We start from the raw sequence: 6,000 nt of genomic DNA, 5'->3' as shown, positions 1-6,000 counted from the left end.
TCAATATATAATAGATGACTTTCTTTCCAAGGAACTTCAACACAGAAAGAGACCATTCGGCCCATCGAGCAGCACAATGGTTGCCTCCCTGTGACGGTTGTCCATGCTCCATCCTTATTAAATGTTGAGCGTCAAGCAAGGAAGCAACACACAGCATTTTTAAAATCTTTGATGTAACTAATGACTTAGCCGAGGTTTAAAACGCCAACCTCCTTGACTCAGAGCGTACGCTATAACTCAAACGAATTATGTGATCAAGTCCACTGAGAATTTAATTTAATTTCATTTTGGACCTCTGAAGTTCCCGACTAGGCTAGGATACGAACCGTGCTGCACCAATGAAGGAAAAGATGAACACGAGCTGGGGACATTTCTACACAAAGCATTTATTTACAATCAAGCGAGGAAAGGTATGTGGCACAGTAAATGGGGTTTATTATTATGTACAGCAGGGATAGCTAGGAATTTGTGGGGTGCGACGAAAGGCAAGCAATTTACAAAACCAGACACAGAGCAGACCTATCCCTTTATCACTTCTACAATCTTGACTTATGCTATGACAGGCACCATCACATACACACACACACAAACCCAATGGAGATTAGATAGCCAGAAATAAAGAGAGCAGATGAGGATAAACAGCCTTGCAATACCTGACGCGGTCGGCCAACCAACGCAACCCAGTACACTTTGGGGGAAGTAGGGGGCCGAAATGCTGGTGTCTCAGGTGTGGGAGTGGGAGGTGTGGTGTAGTGCAATATGGGGGGTGTGGTGTCGTGTCAGAAGAAACTGTGATTGTGAATCAGTAATGGATGCTCTTTTGTGCATACAAAGGGGATGAGTGAGAGAGTTTGGGGGAAGTAGGGGGTTGAAATACTGGTGTCTCAGGTGTGGGAGTGGGAGGTGTGGTGTAGTGCAATATGGGGGGGGGGGTGTGGTGTCGTGTCAGAAGAAACTGTGATTGCGAATCAGTAATGGATGCTCTTTTGTGCGTACAAAGGGGATGAGAGAGAGAGAGAGAGAGAGAGAGAGAGAGAGAGAGAGAGAGAGAGAGAGAGAGAGAGAGAGAGAGAGAGAGAGAGAGAGAGAGAGAGACAGAGACAGAGACAGAGACAGAGACAGAGACAGAGACAGAGACAGAGACAGAGACAGAGACAGAGAGAGACACAGAGAGAAACAGTATGCGTGAAGATGCATTAGGCAAAATATCTCTAACCTAATCGTGTATAGGTCTGTTAGTGTTGTGTGTACCTCCGTGGGACGCTCCACTTGAGCATTCCCATCTCAAGAGTTGGCGCATTATCTCCGGCATAGTCACTTTGCTGGGGCTCGTGACAGCGTGCACTTCGCACTGGTCCTCCGGAATAAGCACGTCTCAGTCACACACACCAACCTCGAGTGAAGAGCCAGTGACGGGCAGGGGCAACGAAGAGCCAGTGACGGACAGAGGCAGCAAGAAGCAGTGAAGAAGAGGGCAAAGCAGAGAGGCGAAGAAGAGGGCGAGCGGCTCCGCGATCTGCCTTTTATATGCCCTGGGCGAAGAGTGGGGTGACGACCCGAAGCGACGTGCTGTGACCCGAATGTCGCTTCTCTATTTGGCCACAGTGGCCCTTGCCACGTCCTGCCAGGCTTCTAGGGCCAGAAGCGTTCTCATTAGCACATCCAGTGTGATATGGCCTGGAGCTCCATACGAAACTCCCGGATTGCTCTTCCTGCGACCCCTCCTCGCTGCCCGTCCCGCCGCGGTCTGACGACTGGACGAGGGCCGCATCAGTCCCACGTGCTCACCCGGAACATTCCCGGCGAGATGCAGCCGGCGCCATTAACATCCGTTGCTCATCCCCGCATCACGCAGTCTGAGCACAGCCTGAGCCGTGCAGCACGCCTCTGTTTAGTGGCGAATTGTATTGATACAGAGGTACGAAGAGGTGTGGGAGCACTTTTTCCTGTATATGGGAGGTGTCGGCGGTCGAAGTGGTGAGTTTTTGGTAAGTGAGGGGTGAGCAAGGTGAGACGGCATTGGAAATTGGCATGTAGATTTGAATGAAATGGTGTGCCGTGTGCGTGCCATAGAGTGTGTTTGTTCTTATGTTGATTCTCAGCCACGGGAGGCTGCATGCTGTGTTTGCTATTCATATTGTGGCGTGTTTGCTATTCATATCGTGGCGTGTTTGCTTGCTTGCTTGATTTGTACCATGGCTAAAAGGTAAGGGTTGGAATAAAAATCAGAATAGAAGACAGAGATATAGTTAATAGACCTAGCTATTAGACCCACGCAACGCACTTCGTCCCGTTAACCCACGAGACATGAGGGGAAGGTCTGACTGCACGAAGACTAACGAAATAACTGTCTGGGGATCACTGTATGTTGGGTGCCATTGCCCTTGAGGCATGCAGTTTTGCAAAACCGCAACAATATTATACCCGTCTTGAGTTCTCTAACCTTAAGGAAAATGTGGTTTTATAAATCACTATCATAACTTGGAAAGTACAAGCAAATACACTAATGGTATGTCCACATGCTAGGCCCCTGTTCTTCATTGCATGGCCCGCGAGCCACTGGCGGCCCCTGGTAGCCGAAAATGCGGCCCCTGAAATGCTGCCGATAATACACAAATGTGAAAACACCCCATTATAATCCACCATAAACACGATCAAATTGACCCAATGGTTTCAAATGAGTGTTCCAATGCAAAGCATAAAAGTAACATATGGTTTCAAATGAGTGTTGCAACGCAAAGCATAAAAGTAACATAACTACATCGGGGTATGGTTGCAGTATACAAACAGTTATGCTTGTAGCCAAGTTAACCACAATGAAGAAGAGTATGCCGAGGCAGGGCCTCAACCTGCAAGGCAGGGCCTCGACATCAGCAGCCATTATGCACTCCTGCAGGCGGTGTGGCGGCTCTCACACTGATGTCTTATAGGCAAAAGTGGACCCCCTCCAAAACAATCGTGAAGATCACTGTGCTAGGAGATATTGTTGCGGAAATGGGCTCTTAATGGGTTATTAAATATAGGATCAGCCCAGATCCCCTCTTAAATGCATGTTTAGCCAGGTTGTTCGGTAAATGGATGTTACATGTGTGTCGTGAGGTGTAGCAGGCTGTCCAGTGTTCATACAGTGGTGGTGTACCGAGAGGCGCCGTTCTTCTTTCTTCCCCCCACCGAACCAGCCCCCGCCCAGCGCTCTGACAGAGTCAGTCAACGAGACGTGTCAGCAACCCATTGGCGGAGAGCGGCTGCAAACTCGAAGGATGGACCAATCACGTGTCCCCGGAGGTGGTCCAGAAGAGCGAGCCCCAAGAAGGCAAGGGAGAAACTGCTAGTGTGTCGAGTCTGCGATCTGCTTCAGAGAAAGGCCCGCTCTGAAAGGCAAGAGGAACTGCATGAGGACTGTCTGCGATCTGCTGTATGAGGAACTGCCCAGTGTCGGTCGGCGATCTGCTGTATGAGGAACTGCCCAGTGTCGGTCGGTGATCTGCTTCGAGAGGAACTGCTTTGTCCAAACAGGATAATTTAAAATAATTAAATTATAATTCCAAACAGGATAATTTAAAATAATTAAATTATAATTCCAAACAGGAAACTTACTATTTGTAAGGACGTTATAAAGGACACAAACAACAGGCACGAAGAACTAATGTAACATGATAAATCGGGTGGGACTCTCAGGAGGAAAAACTGGAAATTTGGAAGGAGTCGGGATTGGGGTGGGTTAACGGAGGTGTACACAGAATGTACAACAAGGGGAGCAGGAGGCAAAAGGGTTGGGAGAGGGAAGGAAAAAACAGTGTGGAATAGAGACATGAGGACATCTGTGGAAGGGAGAGGGATGGGGCAGGGTACACGGGGTATACAAGATGGACACTACAGGGACTTTCAGGGAGGCAAGCAGGGAATTTGAATGAGGTGGGTTTGGTGTGGATTAATAGGGGGAGAAAAGTTCGTGGTTTTGGATGGGGGAAGATAAGAGATGGTGATCAACAACAGTTGAAGACCTGGAGGGAAGAATGGGATTGAAAAGAGTGTGGGAGTTTGTTCCAAAGATTTATTCCATCTTGCTTCTAAATTCCTCCTTGAACATGCAGATGGCGTCTCAAAATCCAACGATGTCTACATTTCAAAAACGAAACACCAAACAGTACAAAGTAAGAGCAAAGCAATGTGGGAACATGAGAACGTAAGAAGGCCCCAAGGTCGGTGTGTGAAGTAAGCGTTGTTTTCGCAACAATAATTAATGGTCATGAAAGAAAAAATTGTCAACCGGATCACCTCTTCAAAAATATTCCAGGAGATGATGAACAATCTTCAACACTCGTTCAAAAATCTCTCTCTCTCTCTCTCTCTCTCTCTCTCTCTCTCTCTCTCTCTCTCTCTCTCTCTCTCTCTCTCTCTGTCTCTGTCTTTGTCTTTGTCTTTGTCTTTGTCTCTCTCTCAGTCTCTCTCTTTGTCTCTCTCTCCGTCTCTCTCTCTCTCTCTCTGTCTCTATCTCTCTCAGTCTCCCTCAGTCTCTCTCAGCCTCTCTCAGTCTCTCAGTCTCTCTCTTGCCCTCTTCCCCCCTCCCTCCTCTCCCTCTCTCCCTCTCTCCCTCTCTCCCTCTCTCCCTCTCTCTTCCTCTCTCCCTCCCACTCTTCCTCTCTCCCTCCCTCTCTTCCTCTCTCCCTCTCTTCCTCTCTCCCTCTCTCTCCCCCTCTCTCTCCCCTCTCTCTCCCCTCTCTCTCCCTCTCTCTCTCTCTCTCTCTCTCTCTCTCTCTCTCTCTCTCTCTCTCTCTCTCTCTCTCTCTCTCTCTCTCTCTCTCTCTCTCTCTCTCTCTCTCTCTCTCTCTCTCTCTCTCTGTCTCGGCTCTCTCTCTCTCTCTCTCTCTCTCTCTCTCTCCCCCCCCTCCCGTCTCTGCCTCTGCCTCTGCCTCTGCCTCTGCCTCTGCCTCTCTGTCTGTCTGTCTGTCTGTCTGTCTGTCTGTCTCTCTCTGTCTGTCTCTCTCTGTCTGTCTCTCTGTCTGTCTCTGTCTGTCTCTCTGTCTGTCTGTCTCTCTCTGTCTATCTGTCTGTCTCTCTCTGTCTGTCTGTCTGTCTCTCTCTGTCTGTCTGTCTCTCTCTGTCTGTCTGTCTCGCTCTCTCTGTCTGTCTCGCTCTGTCTGTCTGTCTCGCTCTGTCTGTCTGTCTCGCTCTGTCTGTCTCTCTCTTTCTGTCTCTCTGTCTGTCTCTCAGGTAGTGACGAACACCGTCATCACCATTCTTTCACAAGAACTTGTCCAACTCGTGTTGTATTGGCTTTTCAGCAGTTAATCAACTTCATACCAAATATGTCTCTCGACATGGTGCCTGAGTGATGAAGATATTTTGATGTCAATGATTATATATCCGATAAGGATATGAATCCCAAAGCACATTGTATGTTTCATGTGTGTACATCCTTTTTTTTTTACCCAATTGTTTTAAAGAGTGACATGTGATGTATTAATCGGTTTAGTCGGAGTAGCCTTTCTGCTTCATGATGTGCGAGACGTTACATCGCTCTTTAAGATACGTTTCATTACACTTGATTGTATTCACTCAGATTTGCTCCGTCTCTCAAAATCCAGTCATTTTCTGCTCCCAACAATAAGTGTCCATATCCTAAGTGTGATTCCCCAATTTGGGTGAAAAGGGTTATGATGCCACCTGCACTGAGGATGTTTGGAGTTTTTGAGAATTGGTGACTTGGCACACTGAGTGTTGAGAGTAAGTGGTTTATGTTTTGATTAAGTTAGACTGTTTGTTAATATTAGTTTGGGGGTCATTAATGTAATATTTGCTTGAGTAGTGTTGGGTTAGGGAGCACTAGGTTAAGACCTGTTTTGGTTGTGGTAAATTCGGGTTAATTTGGTTGGGTGGGGATAATGGATCGGGGGGGATGGTAAATTCCAGACATAGCTGTGGCAGGTCTGCAAGTGCCTGAAATGGTCTGAACTTGCCCAGCAGGAAAGGGAGGGAGTGGGCAATGTGAAGGGGAGG

The 6,000-nt window shown here is 47.9% G+C and overlaps 1 protein-coding gene across 2 annotated transcripts in view; it reads left to right on the top strand.

The window, feature by feature from the left end:
* The window catches only part of LOC147016427 (tumor protein 63-like), a 73,107-nt gene that overhangs the window by 36,719 nt on the left and 30,388 nt on the right, over window positions 1–6,000 (top strand). The window lies entirely within an intron of this gene.

This window comes from Eptatretus burgeri, chromosome 11 (assembly GCF_056783735.1).
Source record: "Eptatretus burgeri isolate ZD-2024b chromosome 11, Ebu_testis_v1, whole genome shotgun sequence".
Taxonomy (NCBI): domain Eukaryota; kingdom Metazoa; phylum Chordata; class Myxini; order Myxiniformes; family Myxinidae; genus Eptatretus; species Eptatretus burgeri.
The sequence above is the reverse complement of the archived record's forward strand: the minus strand, read 5'-3'. Positions and strand labels throughout refer to the sequence as shown.